The 25,741-nt window shown below is 38.7% G+C and overlaps 1 protein-coding gene across 3 annotated transcripts in view; it reads right to left on the reverse strand.

Annotated features, from left to right (window-relative positions):
• Positions 1-25,741, reverse strand: part of ABCG2 (ATP binding cassette subfamily G member 2 (Junior blood group)) — a 136,432-nt gene that overhangs the window by 84,402 nt on the left and 26,289 nt on the right. The window lies entirely within an intron of this gene.

Below are 25,741 nucleotides of genomic sequence, written 5' to 3' on the forward strand. Positions count from 1 at the left end.
GCTTCAGCATACAAAGTTGATACATAAAAATCAGTTGATTTTCTATACTCTAGCAATGAACAATCTGAAAAGGAAATTAAGAAAACAATTTCATTTATAATAGATTCAAAAAGAATAAAATAAATTTAACCAACAAAGTGAAAGACTTGTACACTGTAAACTATAAGACATTGCTATAATAAATTAAAGAAAACATAAATGAATGAAGAAATATCATGTATTCATGGGTTGGAGATTTAATATTATTAAAATGACAATACTACCCAAAATGATCCACAGATTGAATGCAGTTACTCTCTAAATCCCAATGTGTTTTTGCAGAAATAGAAAAACCCATCCTAAAATTCACACGAATCTCAAGGGACCCCAAATACCCAAAGTAATCTTGAAAATGAAGAACAAAGTGGAGTTCTCACATTTTCTGATTTCAAAAATTGCAGGAGAGTAACATCAGCATCATGGCAGTATAAGATGCTTATTTCTCCCCCTCAATCTCCAGCTAGTAAGACATCCATAACTTGCCTCTGCTCAAACTACCAGGATGCTGGAGAGATCCACACATCTGTATATCTGAAGGTGGGTGGTTTGGAACACATAGAGAAGGTGGAACTAGGGTAACAGTGGAGGCAGTGCCTACAACCCAGCTTCTCTTCTGAAATGGCTAAGCCTGCAGTCCCAGAGAACCAGGTAGCATCTGTGGAGGCAGTGCATATGGCTTCCTGCTCATGGTAGACCCAGGCAGCAGTAGTGGCAGGGCCCATGACTCCGGTCCCTCAAGCCATGGTGGTGCCCGTGACCCTCATCCCCCTGCCCATGGTGTGCCTATAAACCTGACAACCCCAGGTGTGGTGGAGGCACCTGTGTGACCCCAGCTTCTCCCACCCAAACTCTCCTGCTGAGGCTAACTGTGCCAAGCCCCAGGCACAGTGGGGCACCCATCATCCCAGTGCCCCTGGCAGCAACGACAGTGACAGCAATGGCACCAACATCAGCAAGGCAGCAAAGAGCCCAGAGGCACAAGCAGGGACCACAGAGGCCACCTGTGACACCTCTGGCAAAGGCAGTGAAGGATGCAAAGTGCCAATATTGCCAGAGGCGGCTCAGCAAGAAAAACCAAAAACTTGTGCGATAGCACCATCTACTAAAAAACAGAAGACCTCTAATTAACAATCTGTTGAATTGTTAGAATCTAAGTAAACAAAACTTTACCTAAATTAGAAAGGGGTTTGCTACTTCAAATGCACCAGCAGAGAAACAACTCATCAAACACTGTGAAGAAACCCACAGTCACACAATATCACAAAAAGAAAATGACCAAACTTGAAGTCAAGGAAGATTGTGATCTAAATGAGAGAGAATTAAAAAATAGCCATCATGAAAAAACTCAACTGGCATGAGAAAGCTCAGAAGGCAGTTTAGTGAGCCTAGTAATAAAAGTAATGAGTGGACCAATACTTTACCAAAGACATTGAAACTTTTAAAAAAGGACCAAATGAACTGCAGAGCTAAAGAACTCAATAAATGAGACAGAGAATGCACTACAAGTATTGGGAAATTCCATTTTCTCACAAAGAAGAGAAAACTTGTGAGCTCAAAGAAATCTAGAAGTGATTTAGGCAGAAGAGGAGAAATCTGCCTAAGAGGAGAAATCTTAAGAAATTGAAGAAACTCTATCCAAATCCATTAGAGAAGGCAACATAAAGAAAATGGGTATCCCAGGAGAAGAGAGAGAACATGGAGCAGAAAGCTTATTTAAAGAAATAGCAGCTGAGAACTCCCAAAGCTGGGGAAGGAACTGGATATACAAGTCTCACCACTCCCCCCCAATAAAACCAAAAACATTAATTAAAAAAAATACATGAACTCCATGTTCACAGCAGCAATATTTACAATTGCCAAGATTTGGAAGCAATCTAAGTGTCCATGAATAGATGAATGGATAAAGAAGATGTGGAATATATATTCAGTGGAAAACTACAGTCATAAAAATAATCTTGCCATTTGCAACAACATGAGTGGATCTATAGGGTGTTATGCTAAGTGAAATAAATCAGACGGAGAAAGACAAATACTGTATACCCTCATGTATATGTGTAATCTAAAAAACAAACACAAAAATGAAAACAGACTCATAGACTCAGAGAACAAAGGGCGGTTGCCAGAATGGAGGGTGGGGGAAGAAATATTTTAGTATATGTGCTGCCGAAGCAAGCACATGGGGGAAGAAATAGACAGAAGAGATTAAGAGGTACAAATCTCAGGTTATAAAATAAATAAGCCATGGGGATGTAATATACAGTATATATGGTTAACAATATTGTAATAATTTTGAATGAGAGATGGTTATTAGACTTATCATGGCAATCATTTAATAATATATGCAAATGTCAAGTCACTATATAGTACACCTAAAACTAAATAATATTGTATACCAATTATATTTCAATTTTAAAAAACGGTACTGGGAAAAATAAATCTATGTGCAAAAGAATGAATATGGAAACTTTCTTTACACCACAGACAGAAAACTAATAAGATGGATAAAAGAACTAAACCTGAGAGCTAAAACTATAAAACTTTAGAAAGAAGCATAGGAGAAAATCATTCTAAGAATAGATTTGGCAATGATTTCTTCAATATGACACTATTGCTTACCTTACAGTACGCTTTCCCTCCTTGGCCTATGACCACTACATGCCAATAGCAACCCTCAGACATTATGACCAGCAAAAAGGGTACCAGACATTTCTAAACATCGTCTGGGAGAGGGGCAGGGGGATGTACCACTTTCACTTGAAACCACTGCAAGACTGAAAAAAGATTTGTGTGATGTTAATAGCATATTTTCAGAGTTGGAAGAGAAAACTTCATCTAGTGGGGTATCTTTCTTGACAACTATCCTTAACTTAGAAAGTTAAACTGGCTAACCGACCCTTTGGGAACTTTATTTAAAAATTCTTTTTTAATATAAGAATTATGTATCTCGTTTCAAGTGATTCAAACAGTTCAGAAATTTTAAAAAATGAGTGAAAAAAAAAATTCACATCTCTTCATGGGATTTCCCAGGCAAAAAGACTGGAGTGGGTTGCATTTCCTTCTCCAGGGGATCTTCCTGACCCAGGGATTGAACCCACATCTCCTGCTTGGCAGGCAGATTCTTTATCATTGAGCCACCTGGGAAGCCTTTGTTGAATAGAAGTGACAAAAGCAGGCATCTTTGTCTCATTCCTAATTTTAGGGAAAAGGCTTTGTCTTTCACCATTGAGTAAGATGTTAGCTATGGATTTCACATATATGGCCCTTAGGTTAAGGAAGTATCCAACTACTTCCAGTTTGAGGTTTCTTTTTTTTTAATCATGAAAGGTACCGAATTTTGCCAAATGCTTTTTCTGCATCAATTAAGATGATCATGTAATTTCTTCCCTTCATTATGTTACCTTGGTGTATTACATTGATTTTCCTATGTTGAACCATCCTCATATTCCAGGGTTAAATCCCACCTGGTCATGGCATATAATCCATTTAATGTGGTGCTCAATTCAATTTGTGAGTATTATATTAAGAACATTTGCATCTATATTAACAAGGGATAGTGGTTTAATTTTCTTTAGAGTGTCTCTGTATGGCTTTAGTATCAGGGGGCTGTTGATTTCACAGATGAACTCAGTTCAGTTCAGCTCAGTCGCTCAGTGTGTCTGACTTTTTGTGACCCCATGAATCGCAGCATACCAGGCCTCCCTGTCCATCACCGACTCCTGGAGTTTACCCAAACTCATGTCCATCAAGTCGGTGATGCCATCCAACCATCTCATCCTCTGTTGTCCCCACTCCTCCTGCCCCCAATCACTCCCGGCATCAGGGTCTTTTCGAATGAGTCAACTCTTCACATGAGGTGGCCAAAGTATTGGAGTTTCAGCTTCAGCATCAGTCCTTCCAATGAACACCCAAGACTGATCTCCTTTAGGATGGACTGGTTGGATCTCCTTGCAGTTCAAGATGAATTAGGAAGATTCAATTTTTTGAAAGAGTTAGTTATTTAAATATTTGGTAGAATCTACCTGTCAAGCCATTTTGTCCATTGCTTTTCTTTGTTGGGGAGGTTTTTAATTACTGATTCAATCTCCTTCCTAGTTATAGGTCTATTCAGATTTTCTATTTCTTCATGAGTTGGTTTTGGCAGATTGTATTTTTCTAGCAATGTGTCCACCTTACCTAGGTTACCCAATTTGTTGACAAACAATCCTTCATAGTATCCTCTTATATTATCTTTATTTCTATAAAATTTATAGTAATGACCTCACTTTCATTTCTGATTTTAGTGATTTCTGTTTTTCCTTAGTCAATATAGTTAAAACTTTATTGATCTTTCCAAAAAAACAACTTTTTGCTTCATGGTATTTTTATACACAAAAATATACCTACTTATAAAATATGTTAGAGTACTTACTCCATAATTTTATAACTGCTACTTATGTATTTTTTTATAAGAGTGAGAATTAATTTTTAAGGCTAGTATCTCATTTTAAATAGGTAGTCAATAAATTCATTGCTAAATGAATGAATAAGTTTAAAGAGGTAAACAAAAAGGAATATACATAAATCACAAATGCAAATGAGGCATGGCGTAGTCTGAGGTAAATGTACAAAGTTAACCCTCAAATACTGAACACAATACAATTCCCTTATCAGCATTAGTTTTATTTCTTTGTTAGTATTTACAACAGTCATTGAGGTGGATTTCTATTTTTAAAGCCTGGTTTCTACAGAGTTTAGAGTTCTTCCTTACTCTTCTTTGAAGCTTAAACTGTTTTTTATCATGAGCCAGCAAATAAATCCCCAGTCTTATCAGGAAACATTGATTTTTTTGTACTCCCTGCCTTAACTGAACTTATGACTCCTGGTGTTTTTGTTTGTCCTCAAATTCAGCTATGCCTCCAGTGCTCCATAAATCCTTTCATACAGCATTGCAATTAAGTCATTCAAACATGTAGGAGTTTATTTACAGAATTAGAAGTGTTAATTCTGCTTAATTTTCAGGTCCTTTCCAACTCCATCACCCACGATTCTGCTAAAAATGAGATACTCAGTTTGCTGAGTTGAAATGCCACTCAAACACCTCCTACCAGTAGGTTGCAAATTATGGTTTAATAATCCTAGAATACCAAGAAAAGGCTTCAGGACTTCACAAATCTTTTATTTAAATATTGTTTTTAAACTATTTTATCCATTAAAACAAACAAACAAAAAAGAACAGACGAGTCACAGACTGACAGAAAATATTTGCAAACTGTATATCTCACAACAACCTCTATGATTGAGGTTGTTAATCCTCAATGATTCCCCCCTGCACCATAAATAATATTTATGCATTTTGGTTTCATTCTGTAAATGAAATTAAACATATAAATATTACCTATGCCTTTTAAAAAATGTATGGAGTAGAGGAACAATTTGTATTCAAAATATATAAAGAATCCTTACCACTCAATACCATAAGGTTGGTGCAAAAGTAACTATGGTTTTGCACTGTTGAAATTTGCTGTTTGAAATTGGAGTACATTCTTGAATAAATGTGGTTATGTTATACATCGTTTTAATGCACATTTCTCACTTTATGTTTTCTGCTAATGATTTATTACTTGCTGTTTATTTTATATTTATTTTGGACTAGGGAAAAGATGTTAGACAAAAAGTAAATTCAAGCAATTTTCTTATTCAAGTTCAAAATGGATCGTAAAGCAGCAAAGACAACTTGCAACACCAACAAGGCACTTGGCGCAGAAACTACTAAGGAATGCACAGTGCAGGGGTAGTTTAGGAAGTTTTGCAAAGGAGACGAGAGCTTGAAGATAAGGAGCACGGTGACCAGCCACTGGAAGTTGACAACAACCAACTGAGAGGATCATCACAGATCGGAGCTACAGAAGGAGCAGGGGCTACTCTCTAGGTGCAGTAGTTGTGGCGCCTGGGCTCTAGAGCACAGGCTCAGTAGTTGTGGTGAGTGGGCTTAGCTGCTCTGCGGTTGCTGTTTCAGCAGCAGGGTCAGCCAGAGAACTGTGTGAGCTCCACTCCTGTCTTGCCCGCATAGCTGGCAGAGTGACCTCATTTGCTAGTCAAGGAAGAAGTCTCCATAGTCTCATGGGTTTTTGCCCAAACCCATCCTTTGTATCACTTCTTTCCTTCTTTAACATACTTTAGTACATTATGATGTAACTGACTATCCCTTGTCACCACTTTATCAATGAGGTCAGCTACCTACCCCAGGGCCTGTTTCACACCTGCTTAGTCCAGCTGGTACAGCTCACCTGTATCTGCTTCAAAACACCATTGTTCACCTTATCAACTCCAGAAAAAAAGGAAGTTCTAAATCCCATGGAGTCAATCCCTCAAAAGCAGGTGGGGGAAAGTCCTGTGTAGTGTTACTACTTTGACTAAGAGACAAACAATTTTTACTGAGGTCAACTTTTACAGCAGTTTTGTAGAAGCAGCAAGTGTCCTCTCAGAAACAAAGATGAGAGTTTGTGAAAGATAGCAGTTCTTTGATTACATACTGTGTATAGTGAACCGGGAGCTAACTGTGGCTCGGATCATGAACTCCTTATTGCCAAATTCAGACTGCAATTGAAGAAAGTGGAGAAAACCACTAAACCATTCAGGTATGACCTAAATCAAGTCCCTTATGACTATACAGTGGAACTGAAAAATAGATTTAAGGGACGAGATCTCATGGACAGAGTGCCTGATGAACTATGGACGGAGGTTCGTGACATTGTACAGGAGACAGGAATCAAGACCATACCCAAGAAAAAGAAATGTGAAAAAGCAAAATGGCTACTGAGGAGGCCTTACAAATAGCTATGAAAAGAAGAGAAGTGAAAAGCAAAGGAGAAAAGGAAAGATATACCTATTTGAATGCAGAGTTCCAAAGAATAGCAAGGAGAGATAAGAAAGTCTTCCTCAATAATCAATGCAGAGAAATAGAGGAAAACAATAGAATGGGAAAGACTAGAGACCTCTTCAAGAAAATTAGAGATACCAAGGGAACATTTCATGCAAAGATGGGCCCAATAAAGGACAGAAATGGTAGGGACCTAAATGAAGCAGAAGATATTAAGAAGAGGTGGCAAGAATACACAGAAGAACTATACAAAAATGATCTTCACGGCCCAGATAATCACAATGGTGTGATCACTCACCTAGAACCAGACATCCTGGAATGTGAAGTCAAGTGGGCCTTAGGAAGCATCACTACAAACAAAGCTAGTGGAAGTGATGGAATTCCAGTTAAGCTATTTCAAATCCTGAAAGATGATGCTGTGAAAGTGCTGCTCTCAATATACCAGCAAATTTGGAAAACTCAGCAATGGCCACAGGACTGGAAAAAGTCAGTTTTCATTCCAATCCCAAAGAAAGTCAATGCCAAAGAATGCTCAAACTACCACACAATTGCATTCATCTCACACACTAGTAAAGTGATGCTTAAAATTCTCCAAGACAGGCTTCAGCAATACCTGAACAGTGAACTTCCAGATATTCAAGCTGGTTTTAGAAAAGGCAGAGGAACCAGAGATCAAATTGCCAACATCTGCTGGATCATCAAAAAAGCAAGAGAGTTCCAGAAAAACATCTATTTCTACTTTATTGACTATACCAAAGCCTTTGACTGTGTGGATCACAATAAACTTGGAAAATTCTGAAAGAGATGGGCATACCAGACCACTTGACCTGTCTCTTGAGAAAACTATATGCAAGTCAGGAAGCAACAGTTAGAACTGGACATGGAACAACAGACCAGTTCCAAATAGGAAAAGGAACATATCAAGGCTGTATATTTCCACACTGCTTATTTAACTTATATTCGGAGTACATCATGAGACACACTGGGCTGGATGAAGCACAAGCTGGAATCAAGATTGCTGGGAGAAATATCAATAACCTCAGATATGCCGATGACACCACCCTTATGGCAGAAAGTGAAGAAGAACTAAAGAGCCTCTTGATGAAAGTGAAAGAGGAGAGTGAAAAAGTTGGCTTAAAGCTCAACATTCAGAAAATGAAGATCATGGCATCTGGTCCCATCACTTCATGGCAGATAGATGGGGAGACAGTGGAAACAGTGGCTGACTTTATGTTTCTGGGCTCCAAAATCACTGCAGATGGTGATTGCAGCCATGAAATTAAAAGACGCTTACTCCTTGGAAGGAAAGTTATGACCAACCTAGACAGCATATTAAAAAGCAAAGACAAAAAAAAAAAAGCAGAGACATTACTTTCCCAACAAAGGTCATCTAGTCAAGGCTATGGTTTTCCAGTGGTCATGTATGGATGTGAGAGTTGGACTGTGAAGAAAGCTGAGCACCGAAAAATTGATGCTTTTGAACTGTGGTGTTGGAGAAGACTCTTGAGAGTCCCTTGGACTGCAAGGAGATCCAACCAGTCCATCCTAAAGGAGATCAGTCCTGAGTGTTCATTGGAAGGACTGATGTTGAAGCTGAGTCTCCAATACTTTGGCCATCTGATGCAAAGAGCTGACTCATTTGCAAAGACCCTGATGCTGGGAAAGATTGAGGGCAGGTGGAGAACGGGACGACAGAGGATGAGATGGTTGGATGGCATCACCGACTCAATGGACATGGGTTTGGGTGGACTCTGGGAGTTGGTGATGGACAGGGAGGCCTGGCGTGCTGTGGTTCATGGGGTCGCAAAGAGTCAGCCACAACTGAGCGACTGAACTGAACTGAACTGATAGTGAACTTACTTACTTAATGTCAAGTATTGTATCTAGCAAGTATGCCTTCAATTTTGTTGGGAATTGTAAGTCTTCCTTCTGGCAGCCATCCAAAGCCACAGAGAATGTCATCTGCAACTTGCCAATCAGCAAGAAAGCTTTGGGCTTCCCTGGTGGCTCAGTGGTAAAGAAGCTGCCTGCCAATGCAGGAGACACAGATTCTATCCCTGGTCCGGGAAGATCCCACATATGCCCCAGACCAACTAAGCCCGTGTGCCACAGCTGCTGAGCCTGTGCTCTCCAGCTCACGTGCCACGACTACTGAAGCCTGCTGGCCTAGAGACTGTACCCTGCAACAAGAAAAGCCACCGAAACGAGAAGCCCACACACTGCAACTAGGAAGTAGCCCCTGCTTGCCACAACTTGAGAAAAGCCCTTGCAGCAACAAAGACCCAGCACAGCCAAAAAAAAAAAACGCAACACATAGCGTTATGTAGTGAAAACTTTGGACATCAGAAGAATTGTCCTCTGATACCATATGAACATTCCAGTTCAACATATAACACAATTCAGTACCAGTTATGCATTATTACATAGTACTTACAATGAATCAGCTCACAGGCCTCTCAATGACAAAATCACTTTCCATTTTTATCTTTGACTACAAGTTCTACAGCTATGTTCAGACACTGTTTACAGAAACACAGATCATGGATAGTTTTACACAGGCATTAGGACACCAGCTTTCAGACCATCTATCTCTCTCAGGTAAAGAGGGGGAGGAAGCAGAGGGGGTAAAACTGGCACCAGTAAGCATAAGTTTGTTGCAAGCTTTTTGAGGTGATAGAAAAGTTCTAAAATTAGATCAGTAATGGTTACACAACTCTATACATTAATGAAAATTCATTGTGTGGTATCCAAATTTCAATAAAGCAGTTTAAAGCCAATCAACAATAATATGTTCATTTTATATATAGTATATTATATACATTATTTATATTTTATATATATATTGTATATATATATATATATATGTTGTTGTTCAGCCACTAAGTCACCGACTCTGTGACCCCGTGAACTGCATCACCCCAAGCTCCTCTGTCCTCCACTATCTCCCACAGTTTGCTCAAACTAATGTCCACTGGGTCAGTGATGCTCTCTAACCGTCTCATCCTCAATCACCCCTTCTCCTCCCGCCTTCAATCGTTTTAGCATCAGGGTCTTTTCCAGTGAGTCAGCTCTTCACATCAGGTGGCCAAAGTATTGGAGTTTCAGCTTCAGCATCAGTCCTTCCAATGAATATTCAGGGTTTATTTCCTTTAGGATGGACTGGTTTTGATATCCTTGCAGTTCAAGGGACACTCAAGTGTCTTCTCCAGCACCACAGTTTGAAAGCATATATGTGTATTTATCTATTCACTTAAGACATTTAAGAAATTGTGCAAAAACACACTTCCTGTGCCTTCTCATGTACTATCTACCACACTGGAAGCCTCTGTGTTAACTTGTGTCATTTTTATATGTATCTCAGAATAAATCTTCTCTTTTCATCTCTGTTTAATCAAAGAAAATCATAAAATTGCAAGATGAAAAAAACTTAAAAAACCTGAAGCTATCTCCGACTACTAGTCTCTGAATCAGATTTTTCTCAATATTGCACAGCCAAATTTAGAAATAAATTTATTTCAGAGACTTTCTGCAACTATAAAAAATTACTTTTGACACCATTTCTGTGCTCATCAAAAATACTGCTTTTACTAACTTCCTAATAAGTAAATATATAAATTTTAACATTTAAAAATACATTTTTAAAATATTGGAGCTGTGCATCTATTTTTAATTTTTAAAAATGTTTCTATTGTTAAAACAAAAAAGATCTAAACTCTCCTGGGCCACAGGTGGTACAAAAAGATCAAACTTAACTACACTTTTACTAGTACGGTGATTAGAAATGAGTTCAGTTTAAAAGAATACTTTATTATTGTCCTCTGAGGCTCCTGTGAAGGTAGATGGGATTTTACTTAGCAAAGTTTTGGGTTGTTTTTTTTTCTGCCATCAAAGTTTTAACTTCAAAAAACATTAAAGAATAACAAACTCAGGGTTCCATTTCCTCCTTTACCCAACATTTCTTAGAAACCTAGAATGCTCTCTCCTGCTTCCTCTTTCCTGTGGGCTGGAATTCAAACAGGACTGGCATTCCTATAGCTATCACTATCTTGGACAGTGAGATGACTCAGAATATCAGCCACAGATGGCAAAGGAAAAAGATAGAAGGAATGTGAGTTCTTGAAACCAGGGAATTGCTATAATGTCTCCAGAATGCTTACCTCTGAATTTTTTGAACATGAGAGATAAACATCTACATAGTCAGAGAAAATCATAAAATTGTAAGATGAATGAGACAATATAATGACTGTTTTATATCGTTATATAGACTCATTCATCTTAAGAGCACACCGAGATCAGAATGGTGCTACAGAAGGAGCAGTAGGCCCAAAGTTCTCAGATTGGAAGCACTTGGCATCTCCATGGACAAGCAAGGTAAACAGACTAGGGTCTTTGTAATGGGAAGGAGAATGTTAGGAGATGGGGTGAGGGCTGATGGGGAGGCAGATGGTGTAGGCGCTAATGGCTCACTGGGTCTTTGAGTTTTTATTTAAATGTAAAAAGCCAGTAGAGGGTTTCAAGAAGAAAAGTGACTTGATTGATTTATATTTTAAAAGAATTTCTTTGCAGAAAATAGACAGATGTTAATGCATAAAAATCCTCATGGTAGATACATAACTATTTATTACAATATGCTCATATTTTTATGTGTGCTGTGCTCAGTCACTTCAGTCGTGTCCAACTCTTTGTGACCCTGTGGACTGCAGCCCATCAGGCTCCTCTGTCCATGGGATTCTCCAGGAGAGAATACTGGAGTGGGTTGCCATGCCTTCCTCCAGGGGATCTTCCCGACCCAGGGATCGAAGCGGCACCTCCTTGTCTCCTTCATTGCAGGCGATTCTTTACCACTGAACCACCAGGGAAGCCCATTTATTACAATATGCTTTACATTTTTACTTGTTTAAAATATTCTAGTACTGATTTTAAAAATAAAAGTCAACTATTTTACTGGCAAAAGAAGCGGGGGTTTATCTGGGAGTAGCAGAGAATTACAATTTGGGACAAAAAGTCATGGCAGAAACCATAGGCAAGCCCAATGAACAAAGGAAAGAAACATTGTTTTTAAAAAGAAACATTATTTTATGGAGAAAAGGGGATGTTGCAAGAGGGTGTTTTGAATCAAAGTCCCTTGGAGAAAAATGAGAGTTCACAGTGATGATGCTTTCTCACTGACTGAGTTGCTAGGAAGTGGATTTCTTCTAAGAGGTGTGATACATATCTTTTCCTGGAGATGCTATGTATACTTTTTCCTTTTGGAGACTATAAATGATGAGTCTTTGTTGATGATTCTTTGGGGCTCTATCATTGGCATTTCTTCCTGTAATTGATGTGGAGTTGTCCTGCATGAAAGCTCCCCCTCTGCCCTCCCAGCTTCATTTTAGTGTCAGTTCAGTCACTCAGTCATGTCCGACTCTTTGCGACCCCACGGACAGCACGCCAGGCTTCCCTGTCCATTACTAATTCCTGGAGTTTACTCAAATTCATGTCCATTGAGTTGGTGATGCCATCTCATCCTCTGTTGTCCCCTTCTCCTCCCACCTTCAATCTTTCCCAGCATCAGGGTCTTTTCCAATGAGTCAGCTCTTCGCATCAGGTGGCCAAAGTATTGGAGTTTCAGCTTTCAGCATCAGTCCTTCCAATGAATATTCAGAACTGCTTTCCTTTAGGATGGACAGGCTGGATCTCTCTGCAGTCCAAGGGACTCTCAAGAGTCTCCTCCAACACCACAGTTCGAAAGCATCAGTTCTTAGGCACTCAGCTTTCTTTATATTCCAACTCTCGCAACCATGCATGACTACTGGAAAAACCTCATTTTAGTGAGGTTTCACTTGTTAATTTTTATACTAGGTTATACAATTTCATGGAAAGCTTCACACAGTCACCTTTATTAACTTGCCGAAGCTAAAGCAGAACAACTGATAACTAGTTTTAAAGTAACCTGTCAGAAAAACTAATGTGTTAACACAATTTGTTCTATTAATACATAGAAATTAAAACTGGTCTAAAATAGTGTATGGAGGGCTCAGAGAGTACTATGTTCAAATCCTGTCTCTGGATTTCATTAATTCTGTGGATGAGCTCGAATAAATCATTTATCCTTCCTAACCTACCGAAGTGCAATCATCTTGATATCTGAAGATTTTGTGAGGATGAAGTTTTTAGCCAATTTTCTGGCATAGAAGAATCATGTTCTATGATAAATGATAAATCACATCTTCTATGATTTATCACCTTCTATGATAAATGATAAGCCACATCTTTATCATTACTAGTCACAATTATTAGAGTTTAAGAGTATTTAACTACATTTTCAACGTTAGACCAGGGCAACATGAAACACGCAATTCCTAAAGATGTTTTCCTCTGTCATAGGTTGAGACAGCTGATGCAAGCATTTTCCATTACTTGGATGAAACATCTCTCAAGCGTATACACTTATCTTTACTCTCATACCCAGAAGTGACTGCATAGGTGACCCGAGTACTTCTGTCATAGGAAAGAATGTCCCTTAAGAAAATCAATTAATTGTCATTTTGATTCAAGCTGATCACCTCAGATTCTTAAGTTTAAATGTCAGGAATCAGCAACTATGAGTTCCAACCTAGCACAAGTACACAGTGAAAAGATCCAATTTCCGAGCCTGCAAAGTGAAGCCAGCATGGTAACTAAGTTGTTCTTACCTCAGTACAGTTTAGTATTGGGGTCCAGGGCAGGCTACCACAGAATACGCCTCAATGGCATGATGATTACTCTGAATTAAAGTTCCATGAAAAACAGCTTGTGGGAAAAAATATTTTAAAAAACCTCAGACCCTCCTCTTTATCCCTTCAGCGGGAAATGAATCTCCCCCATGAAAGCTCCCTCCCTATACCAGGAGAATAGAAAGCAGTCTTGTCAAGAGAGTTAGGGAATTCGAGGCTAAGAAAGCTGCGTAAACTTTGTTATTTCTTCATTAATCTGATACCCCAAGCATAAACCCAATTGTTTTGTTAAATCTTTGCAAATAGTTATTTCTTGGTCTTGATATGATATATCAACAGCCTGCTTCAGTTGCTTCAGGGGGTACCATTTCTAGAGACCTTCATGCATACAAATTAAATTGTTTTATTCTCTTGTTAATCTGTCTTGTGTCAATTCAGTTATTAGACCAGTCAAAAGAACTCAAGAAATTTCCCCTTCCCCAATACTACCAAGTACTAATTATTTCTGCTTGAGCATCAATTAATCACTTTGCAACTAATTCGTACATAGAAACACATCAAAAAAATGTGTTTGCCATCACTGTTGAGGACAGAAATTGGCATTTAAAACCATTCAGGCAGACTCCCAATTTTCATTCAGATCCATAAAGACCTTGGAAGACATCACTCTTTCCTAAAAACAAACTTAAAAAATCAGTAATTTTTCTTAGATCTGTCAGAGAAGTGAGCACATGGGGCAAAGTTTCCCCTAAAATTGGATGTATAGAGAAAATCACAACTTACAGCAGAAATCCACAAACAAAACCTCTCTGAGAAGCAGTGCTAGGGTAGGAGAACCTGGACATAACTAATGAATTGTCAGAGACTCAGAGTGGACAAGTCTGTGAGTTAAAAATTCCAAAGGGTCCCCTCTCTTGTGAGTTTTACCTCCTGGAGTTCCCCCAGGTTCCCAAAGAAAAGATCAGAGAAAAATCCCCTTGGGCTTCCTGCAGGAAAAGCAACCATTTTGAAATACACCAAAGCATTCAGTTCTTAACAAAGCTTGCCCTCAACAGAAATTATTTCACCAGAGTCTAACTGCTCTGGGGAAAAGGAACTACCTAACCCCATCTAACCCTCTCCAGCCATCGTGTCTTATCTATGTTTGGGGGTGTGGAGATAAACAGAAGTACTTACAAAGTTCATAACCCAGGGTACAGGTTAACTAAACAACTGAGACCTAATCATAGGACTATGGAAAGCTTCTCCTCTCCATTATCTTACCATCACGTCACTTAAGACCTATTTATCAGAGTTCCTCTTACCCAGTAAATGCCTGGCTTTCAGCAAAAAATTTCAAGGCATACAAAAAGGCGAACAAAAAAAAAAGTTTAAGAGACAGAGAAGGCATCAGAACCAGACTCAGATATGGCAGGGATGTTGGAATTATTAAACCATGAATTTAAAACAACTATGATTAATATGCTAAGGACCCTAATGGAATAAAAGTAGACAACATAAAGTAGCCAACATGCAAGAACCAATGTGCAATATAAACAAAGACAGAAATTCCAAGAGTCAAAAAGAAGTGTTAGAAAACAAAAACACTATAGTAGAAATAAAGAGTGCCTCTCATGGTTTATTAGTAGACTGACAGAACTGAAGAAGAATCTCTGAGCCTGAGGTTATGTCAAAAGAAACTAAAGCAAAGAGAAAAGACTGAAAAAATTAAGAGTCTAGAACATTAAAGAACTGTAGCAGAACTATAAATATAGTAACATACACATAATGGGAATATCGAAAGAAGAGAGAAAGGAAAAGAAGCAATATTTGAAGCAATAAACACTTAGAATTTCCCCCTATTAGGATCAGAAACCAAACCACACGTCTTAGTCAGCCTGGGCTCCCATAACAAGATACTACAGATTGGATGACTTAAACAACATTTATTTTTCACAGTTCTGGAGGCTGAGAAGTACACGATCAAGGTGCTGGCAGATTCCGTTACAATGAGACCTGGTGTCCTGGTTTGTAGGTGGACAATTTCTTGCTGTATTCTCCGATGGCAGACAGGAAAGAGAGTGACAGCAAGTGCTTATGGTTCTTTTTATAAAAGTACTAATCCTGTTCATGAAGGCTCCACCCTCATGACCTAATTACTTCTCAAAATCTCCACCTCTTAATACCATCACAAATGGGTTAGGATTTCAACAAATGAATTTTGGGGAGATACAAACATTCAGTCCATAACATAATAAACCACAAGAAGCTCAGAGAACATCAGGGAGAATAAATGTCAAATAACCTACACCTGGGCATGTCACATTCAAACGGCAGAAAATCAAAGACAAAGAAAAAATCTTGAAAGAGGCCATAGGAAATGAGCATCTTACTAAAGAACTCTTAAAACTCAATACTAAGAGAACAAACTTGTAATGCAGGAGATGCACGTTTGATCCCTGGGTCAGGAAGATTCCCTGAAGAAAGTCACGGCAACCCACTCCAGTATTCTTGCCTGGGAAATCCCATGGACAGAGGAGCCTGGCGGGCTTATAGTCCATGGAGTCGCAAAAGAGTCAGAGATGACTTACTTAGTAAACAACAACAACAACAACAAAAGAGAACAAACCACATTAAAAAAATGGACCGAACACCTGAACAAACACCTCACAAAGAAGATATATACACAGGCAGCAAATAAGCATATGGAGAGATGTTCCACATCATGTCATTATGGAATTACAAATTAAAACAAGAATGAGATACTGCTACACACCTATTAAAAAGGCCAAACTCCAGCACGTTCTCTAACAGTCCAGTGGTTGGGACTCAGCTCTTTCACTAGAGGGGGCTGGTTTTAATCCCTGGTCAGGGAACTAAGATCCTGCCCACGTCAGGCAGCCAAAAAAAATAATAATAATAATAATCAAGCTCTGAAACACTGACAATATCAAATGCTGTATAGGAACTTTCATTCATTGTTGGTGGAAATTCAAATTCATACAGCCACTTTGGAAGACTGTCACAGTTTCTTATAAAGTCAAACGTACCCTTACTACCAGATCTAAGAATCACATTCCTCAGTATTTACCCAAATGAGCTGAAAAGTTAAGCTCTCACCAAAACTTGAACACAGATGATTAGAGCAGCTGTAGTCATAATTGTCATATTAAAAAGCAGAGACGTTATTTTGCCAACAAAGGTCTGTCTAGTCAAGGCTATGGTTTTTCCAGTGGTCATGAATGGTTGTGAGAGTTGGACTCGAAAGAAAGCTGAGCACCAAAGAATTGATGCTTTTGAACTGTGGTGTTGGAGAAGACTCTTGAGAGTCCCTTGGACTGCAAGGAGATCCAACCAGTCCATCCTAAAGGTGATCACTCCTAGGTGTTCATTAGAAGGACTGATGTTGAAGCTGAAACTCCAATACTTTGGCCACCTGATGCGAAGAGCTGACTCATTGGAAAAGACCCTGATGCTGGGAAAGATTGAGGGCAGGAAGAGAAGGGGACAATAGAGGATGAGATGGTTGGATGGCATCACTGACTCCATGGACATGGGTTTGGGTGGACTCCAGGAGTTGGTGATGGACAGGGAGGCCTGGCGTGCTGCAGCTCACGGGGTCACAAAGAGTCAGACACGACTGAGCAACTGAACTGAACTGAACTAAGTCATAATTGTCAAAACCTGGAAGCAACCAAGATATCCTTCAATTGGTGAATGGATAAATAAACTGTGGTACAACCAGACAATGAAATACTATTCTGTGTCAAAAAGAAATGAGCTATCAAGCCACGAAAAGACATGGAGGAAACCTCAATGCATATTACTAAGTCAAAGAAGCCACTATGTAATGGCTACATACTGTATGATTCCAACTTCATAACATTCAGGGAAAGGTAAAAGTATACAGACAGTAAAAAGTCAGTGGTTTCCAGGTGCGGTGAGACAGGGAAGAACGTGGAGCACAGAGGATGTGTGACACTACAGTGAAGGCTGCATTTGTCAGAGTCCATGGATACATAAAATGTACACCACCAAGAGTAAACCCTAATGTAAACAACAGACTTGGGGAGATGATGAGCCAGTGTAGGTTCACTGATTGGAATAAATGAACCACTCTGGTGGGGGATATTGATAATGGAGGAGAGTATGTTTGGGGTAGTGAGCAGAGGATATACAGAAAATCTATGTATCTTCCATTCAATTTTGCTGTGAACCTACAACTGCTTTTTTTCTTTTAATGTATTAAAAAATTAGGGGAAAAATTACTTTGAAAGTTGTGACTACATAGGTAAAACCATAACACATATCCAGTATTGATAGCTTATGGTGAATGATGACGGATTCATGATGTCTGAAGGTGATTTAGCTTCGGGACCAGGGACTGGACTTGATCACTCAAGAGCATTTGTGTAGCAGAGTTTTATTAAAGTGAAAAGGGGACAGAGAAAGCTTCTGACATAGACTTCAGAAGGGGGACAGAGAGCGCCCCACTCGCTAGTCTTAAAAAAGGAAGTTACATACTTTTTCAATAAATCAAAAGAATGTTTCAAGGCTGTATAGATCTTACTAGACCCACTCCCACAATTTACATTTTAAGATGACAGAATTAGAACTAACAGTAGAAAGATCTGACCAGACCCACTCTCATATAGATAACAAGATTAGTCAGAAGGTTCTTGTTAAGGAGAAATATGTCTTTGAGCAAGATACATTGTTATATTGACTAAGACATATAGAAAAGAAATTTGCCCTTTTCTCCTAGAGAGCCCCAGACCCTTTTCTCCTCCTCGGGGACCCCGGACTTCTTATCAACCTGCCTAGGAATTGACTCTCTCAGTATTCTAATAAATATTCTAAAAAGTGTGGTCTTAAAACATAGCAACAATATGAAAGAATGAAGAATTTCATTAAGTTTAAAAAGCTTTAAATTTAGACCAAAATAACAATTATATTACGGTCTCTCTCTCCCACAATTTAAAAAAAAAAGCCTTCTCCAGTCAATGCTTAACCTAGGGTAAATTGTAGACTTCAGTCAGCAATCAGAAGAATTAGCTAATATGTAACCTAAATGCAGGGACATGATAATAACTCATTTTAAAGTTATCTAATCAACTACAATTCATGGTCAGGGCAAGAAGTCAACCTCTGCAGAAATCTCCAGTTCCAGGTCAGGCTACCTTACTAGCTTAGTGTTAAGGGTGACATAGTTTCCTTAGTGTTAAAGCATCTTTCATTCTAGGAAGGATTGGGAGTAATTATAGAAATGTTTAAGATAATCAGATCCATGTTAATACTTTGATATTAAAGAATTTTTATGTCTTGTTTATACATAAAAAAAGAAATTTTATATATTTACATTATTTAATAGAATTTGACCCATTAGAGTGTGAGATCAATCTTGTCAGTCTAGTTTCAAGTGTGTAATTAAATAAGTGATTTAAGCTTTTGATTTAAAGTTGAAATCCTACTAAGTTTATAGAAAATAATAGGATATTTAAAAGAACTACAGTTTATCATATTTATAATTTCAATTATTTGCTTCATATGCATTATTTGAGCAATTGGGAAAAGTTTGTTAAATTAGAAAACAGAAGTAACTCAGTAGGTCTGAGTCTGCTATCCTTAGAAAGGCCTGCTCTCAAAATTGGCCCTTGGTTGGGATTTGGAAGTTAAGTCACAGAGTATTCCCATGCCACGGTTAACTGATAAGGATGGTCCACTTTGCCTAAACTGTTTGTGCAAGCAATATGGTTTATGCAGAATGCCTGCTCACCTTCTGGGAGTCTGGAATTCTGGTGCATGTAAGGCAGAGCAAGAATGCCTACATACTCAGCTCCCAATAAAAACCTTGGGGTTTAGGTCTATGGTTTCCCAGGGCTAAAATACTGCACACAAGAACAGGGACCTATTGCATAGCATGGGGAACTCTATTCAGTACTCTGCAATAACCTACCTGGGGAAAAAATATGAAAATGAATGGATTATATGTATATGAATAACTGAATCATTTTGCCATACACGTAAAACTAACAAAACATTGTAAATCAACTATACTCCAAAATAAAATTAACATTTAAAAAATATTGCACACATGTTACAGAGTTTCTATTGCTGGGGGAGCAGCATATACTATGTGACCCCTTGTGAAAGCAGAAAAGCATAGGAGAGCTTATAGATGGCGTCCTCCAGACTGTGCCTTTGTCTTCCCCTTACTATCTGTGTATCTTTACTATGTTCCTGTAATAAATCTTAGCTATGAGTAGACCTATACATTGAGTTCTGTAAATCCTTCCAGTGAATCTGAAGGTGAGGGCAGTCTAGGGGGTCCCCCAACACACTAGGGAAATTGAATATTTTTCCTCCACATACAAAGTATTTGGAAGTGTTAAATTAACTAAGTTTATAAATTAGATCAAACACCATTAAAAGATCTGTTAGAAGTAAATAATAAAATCTGCTAGACTTATAAATAAAGCAATAGCATTGGTAAATTGAATTTATAGACTTAAGGAAAACTAGAGCTTTGAATTTACAACTTTGATCACCAAATATTAATTTCTAAAACTCAAGTAAACTTTTGAAAGGGCCTTTCAGCTCCCCCAAAAGTCCCTTGAGGGGATCAAAATAGTTCATATTTAGTATATCTCATCTGCCCATAGCAGGCTGCTTGTTTTAGTCTCAGTGGAAGAAGAAAGGCATTTGTTCAAATCAACCACAGTTTCATGTCACTTAGATTTCAGTTAAAAAGGAGCCTAGGATCCAGCCTTGTTTATACTACTTAATAGTTAACCACATTACACCATCTCACTTACAGAATCTGCTTCTAATGGTGATATTAAAATACAACTTTTATAAAAGCACCAGTAGGTAGGGAGTCCAACTGGACTCATGTAGTAGCTGGTAACTCCATGGTGTTAAAGACCCAAGAAAAGTTAATAAAAATTATCCTTTTAATACACTTTAAAACCTTTGACAGATTTCCCCATTGGGTGATGAAGAGGGTGGCAGGAGTCTCCACTAGAGAATCATGCCTGAAACTGCTAGAGTCCATGGGGTTGCGGAGAGTCGGACACGACGGACTAAGCACAGCACAGCAGTAAACACAGTAAATACGAATAAATGAATGAAGGAGCTAATGATTTAGTTGAAGGGATAAGATAAAAGCATCCCAAGGTGAAGTGATAATATGAGACAGTGGTTCTGAAGACATACAAGAGAAAGTAAGTGATAAATTGCCAAATTAATGGTAGTGAGATTAAGTGTTAAGATCTCAAAGTAAGAGATGCCTGCAGGCTACAGGGGTCAGAAAAGCTTCACAGAGGCAGTTGAAAAATACATTAGGTTTGAAGATGTAAGAATGGGAAAAGGTCTGAGAAGTAAGAGTGTGCCAAAAGATGAAAGTGAGAAAATAACAGATGATAGTGAGATGCATGTTAACTCTCTCGCATTGCAGCCCAGCTCTTTAAAAAAGAAGAGAGGGAAGGGACTTCCCTGGTGGTCCAGTGGCTAAGACGCTATGCTCCCAAGGCAGGTGGCTCGAGTTCAATCCCTGGTCAGGGAACTGAATCCCCCATGCCACAACTAAGACCTCTCGCAGCCAAATAAATATTTTAAAAAAAGAAGAAGAGTGGGGAACGGCCTCTAAGCCCCAGGTTCTGATGCCATGTTTCTCAGGCTCAGAAATTCAGACTTGATTCTTTCCATAGGGAGAACAATCAATGGTTTTTCAACAGTAATGATAGGTGAAATAGTTTGGTGGCTCTGGAATAAAGATTATACCAGGGATAAGGTGTAGGAGGGTTTAGGACGGATTAAAAGAATGAGCATTGCTGGCAGAGAATACAGTAGCTGGAAAACAGTCCAGAAATAAAGTAATAACGGGCTAAACTAAGTCATATTTCTTAAGCATTGTAAAGGAAGAAGTGATAGGATAGATTACCACATCCAAAGGAAAGATAAGAGTATGTTTGTGAAAGTGAAGGAGGAGAGTAAATTTTCAGAATGAAGTATGTATCTGTGCATTGTTTATATTTTCATATCTTCTTTTTACACCAAATGAGTTGGAATTAGCATGTATATCAGAAGGTAGTGTGAAAAGAAAAGTTTAGATCCCTACTTTTCCAAGAGAGAAAAGAACATTTGCAACTCAAAATGTAATTGGAATGCATGCCCAAAAGGTTTAATGTTTATATATTTTAATATTAGAATCTTGGTTTTACCAAATAAAGCTCAGAGAGAGTCAAGAAGTTCATATCTAGAGGATAAACTGGCATATTGCAATCTGCTGAGGTCTCGGGAAGATTTTTCAAGACTTTGTAGAGAAGAGCCCAAGACACAAACAACTTTGGTGATTGTGTTTCAGGAAAGAGGCCAGGCTGTCTGGTTCTCTGCCAGTGCAAGTTGAAGGAAATAGATTTGGGGGCCATTTCCTAATGTGTTCCAACTGGTAGACGTGCTTCAGGAAAGGGTGAAGAGCCCCTGGCCAAGGAGGAAGCAGCTTTAAGAAAACAAAACCAAAACAAAGAACTGGCAGCACTCTTAAGAAGCTGAGTAGCACTGTTTAGGCCAGCCTGGCCTTCCTGTTCCATGGAATCACAAACATTCTGTATTTAACTGACAAATATTATAGCACCTTAAGATCTGGATTTCAAGCTTATTTCCATGCAGAACCAACTACTCTTAAAATTATGAAATCAAAGATTCCTATCAGCATCCTAATCCTCTAAAACCAGGCAATTATTCAATCTATTATGGAAAGAATAAAACATTTTTGATCAAAAGCAAACAAAATCCTCTATTCCTTCAAAACACTGCCAATCACCCCCTTTACTTGTAGGAAGCAGAATAATATAAAATGTCACTTTCTTGTTCTGCCAAAGAGGCCAACAGATCCAGAACCTAAAAGGTATTGAAGATGTACAAAACTACTATATACGCATGATACATGGGCAACTGTGGGTGAACAACTTTATGCTCACACTGCTGATTACTGACCATCTATAGCAAAATCATCCTTTGTACCCAAATGGTACACTGAGAAAATATAATCAATACCTGTTATTCTTGCAGCACAGGACTGCCTTGCTTGAGTTCTTTCTAGGTAGAGTATGTTGGCCCTTTCAGAAACAAACAATCCTTTCCTACTTGAAGAGAAGAAAACGATAGAAAAATAGAAGCTCTGCAAAGTGATTAAGGAAATATGTAATTATCTTTATTCAGTTATATTCTCTTTTCAGGAATAGAAATACTTTTGGCCCAGCTGCTGCTTTAGGGCTTTCTGGTGCAAAAACAAAGTAAGTATTTCTGGGTAATCTACAAAGATTCCCAAGTGGTGCCATGGTAAAGAATCCACCTGCCAGTGCAGGAAGTGCAAGAGACGTGGGTTCAAACCCTGGGTCAGGAAGATAACCTGGAGAAGGAAATGGCAACCTACTTCACTATCCTTGCCTGGGAAATCCCATGGACAGAGGAGCCTGGAGGGCTACAGTCCAAGGAGTCTCAAGAGTTGGACATGACTTTGAGAGTAAAACAACAACAATTTCACTTTTGGGGATCTAATGTAAATGGTACTATGTCTTTAATGTTCACAGCTCGTATATAGGAAAGTGGTTGATGTTTAACATTGTCTTGCAACCTTGCTATATCATTTACTAGTTCTAGGAATTTTTGTTGTGTTGGTGTTGTTGTTGCTATTGTTTATTTGTTTGAATTTTCTACATAGACAATTTTGTGATTTGCAACCCAAAACAGTTTTATCCCTTCCTAAATGCCATGACTTCTTGTCTTATTGCGTTGCTAGGACTTCCAGCGTGATCTTGAAAGTGTTGAGAGAGATCATCCTTGCCTTGTTCCTGATCTTGGTGAGAAAGCTGTTATCTTACCAGAAGTATGAAGTTGACTGTAGGCTTTTTGTAGATTTCTTTATCAAGTTGAGGGAGTCCTCGTCTATTCCTGGTTTGATAAGAGTCCTTAATCAAGAATCCATATTGCATTTCAGCAATTTTTTTAAAATCATCTTTTGATATGATCACGTATTTTTTTTTCCCCTTTGGCCTGTCAATGTGACAGATTACAAAAATTCAGTTCAAAGGTTGAACCAGCCCTGCATACCTGAAATGGAGGCCATATTATGTACAATTTTGGATGAACAAACCCAAGAGAATGCACTTTTCATGGTAAACACCCTCTTCCAAGAACATAAGAGATGACTCTACACATGGAAATCACCAGACCGTCAATACCGAAATCAGACTGATTATATTCTTTGCAGTCGAAGATGGAGAACTTCTATACAGTGAGCAAAAACAAAACCAAGAGTGACTGTGGCTCGGATAGTGAATTACGTACTGCAAAGTTCAGACTTAAATTGAAGAAAGTAGGGAAAAACCACTAGGCCATTCGGGTATGACCTAAATCAAATCCCTTATGATTATACACTGGAGATGATGAATAGATTCAAGGGATTAGATCTGGTAGAGAGAGGGCCTGAAGAACTATGGACAGAATTTGTGACATTGTACAGGAGGCAGTGATCAAGATCATCCCCAAGAAAAAGAAATGCAAAAAAGGCAAAATGGTTGTCTGACAAGGCCTTACAAATAGCTGTGAAAAGAAGCAAAAGGAAAAGGAGAAAACAAAAGATAAAGAAAAGCAAGGAGAGATAAGAAAGGCTTCCTCAGCAATCAATGCAAGGAAATCGAGGAAAACAATAGAATGGGAAATACTAGAGATCTCTTCAGGAAAATCAGAGATACCAAGGGAACATTTCATGCAAAGATGGGCACAATAAAGAACAGAAATGGTAGGGACCTAACAGAACCATAAGATATTAAGAAGAGGTGGCAAAAATACATAGAAGAACTGTACAAACAAGATCTTCATGACCCAGATAATCATGATGGTGTGATCACTCACCTAGAGCCAGACATCCTGGAATGTGAAGTCAAATGGGCTTTAGGAAGCATCACTACGAACAAAGCTAGTGAAGGTAATGAAATTCCAGTTAAGCTATTTCAAATCCTAAAAGATGATGCTGTGAAAGTGCTGCCCTCAATATGCCAGAAAATTTGGAAAACTCAGCAGTGACCACAGGACTGGAAAAGGTCAGTTTTCATTCCAATCCCAAAGAAAGACAATGCCAAAGAATGCTCAAACTACTGCACAATTGCACTCATCTCACATGCTAGCACAGTAATGCTCAAAATTCTCCAAGCCAGGCTTCAACAGTACATAAACAGAGAACTTCCAGATGTTCAAGCTGGACTTAGAAAAGGCAGAGGAACCAGAGATCAAATTGCCAACATCTGTTGGCTCATAGAAAAAGCAAGACAGTTCCAGAAAAACATCTACTTCTCCTTTATTGGCTATTCTAAAGCCTTTGACTGTATGGATCACAACAAATTGTGGAATATTCTTCAAGAGATGGGAATACCAGGCCACCCGACCTGCCTCCTGAGAAATCTCTATGCACGTCAGGAAGCAACAGTTAGAACTGGACATGGAACAACAGACTGGTTCCAAGTTGGGAAAGGTGTACATCAAGGCTGTATATTGTCACCCTGCTTATTTAACTTATATGCAGAGTACATCATGAGAAACACTGGGCTGGATGAAGCACAAGCTGGAATCAAGATTGTCGGGAGATATATCAATAACCATATGCAGAGGACACCACCTTTATGGCAGAAAGTGAAGAAGAACTAAAGAGCCTCTTGATGAAAGTGAAAGAGGAGAGTGAAAAAGGTTCGCTTAAAGCTCAACATTCAAAAAACTAAATTCATGGCTCCGGTCCCGTCACTTCATGGCAGATAGGTGAAACAATATACTTTATTTGGGGGGCGGGGGGGGGGGGTTCGAAAATCATTGCAGATGGTGACTGTAGCCATGAAATTAAAAGATGCTTAACTCCTTGGACGGAAAGTTATGACCAACCTAGACAGCATATTAAAAAGCAGACACATTACTGTGCCAACAAAGGTCTGTCTAGTCACAGCTTTGGTTTTTCCAATAGTCATGTATGGAGGTGAGAGTTGGACTATAAAGAAAGCTGAGCGCCAAAGAATTGATGCTTTTGAACTGTGGTGTTGGAGAAAACTCTTGAGAGTCCTTTGGACTGCAAGGAAATCCAACCAGTCCATCCTAAAGGAGATCAGTCTTGAATATT

Source organism: Cervus canadensis, chromosome 19 (assembly GCF_019320065.1).
Source record: "Cervus canadensis isolate Bull #8, Minnesota chromosome 19, ASM1932006v1, whole genome shotgun sequence".
NCBI lineage: Eukaryota > Metazoa > Chordata > Mammalia > Artiodactyla > Cervidae > Cervus > Cervus canadensis.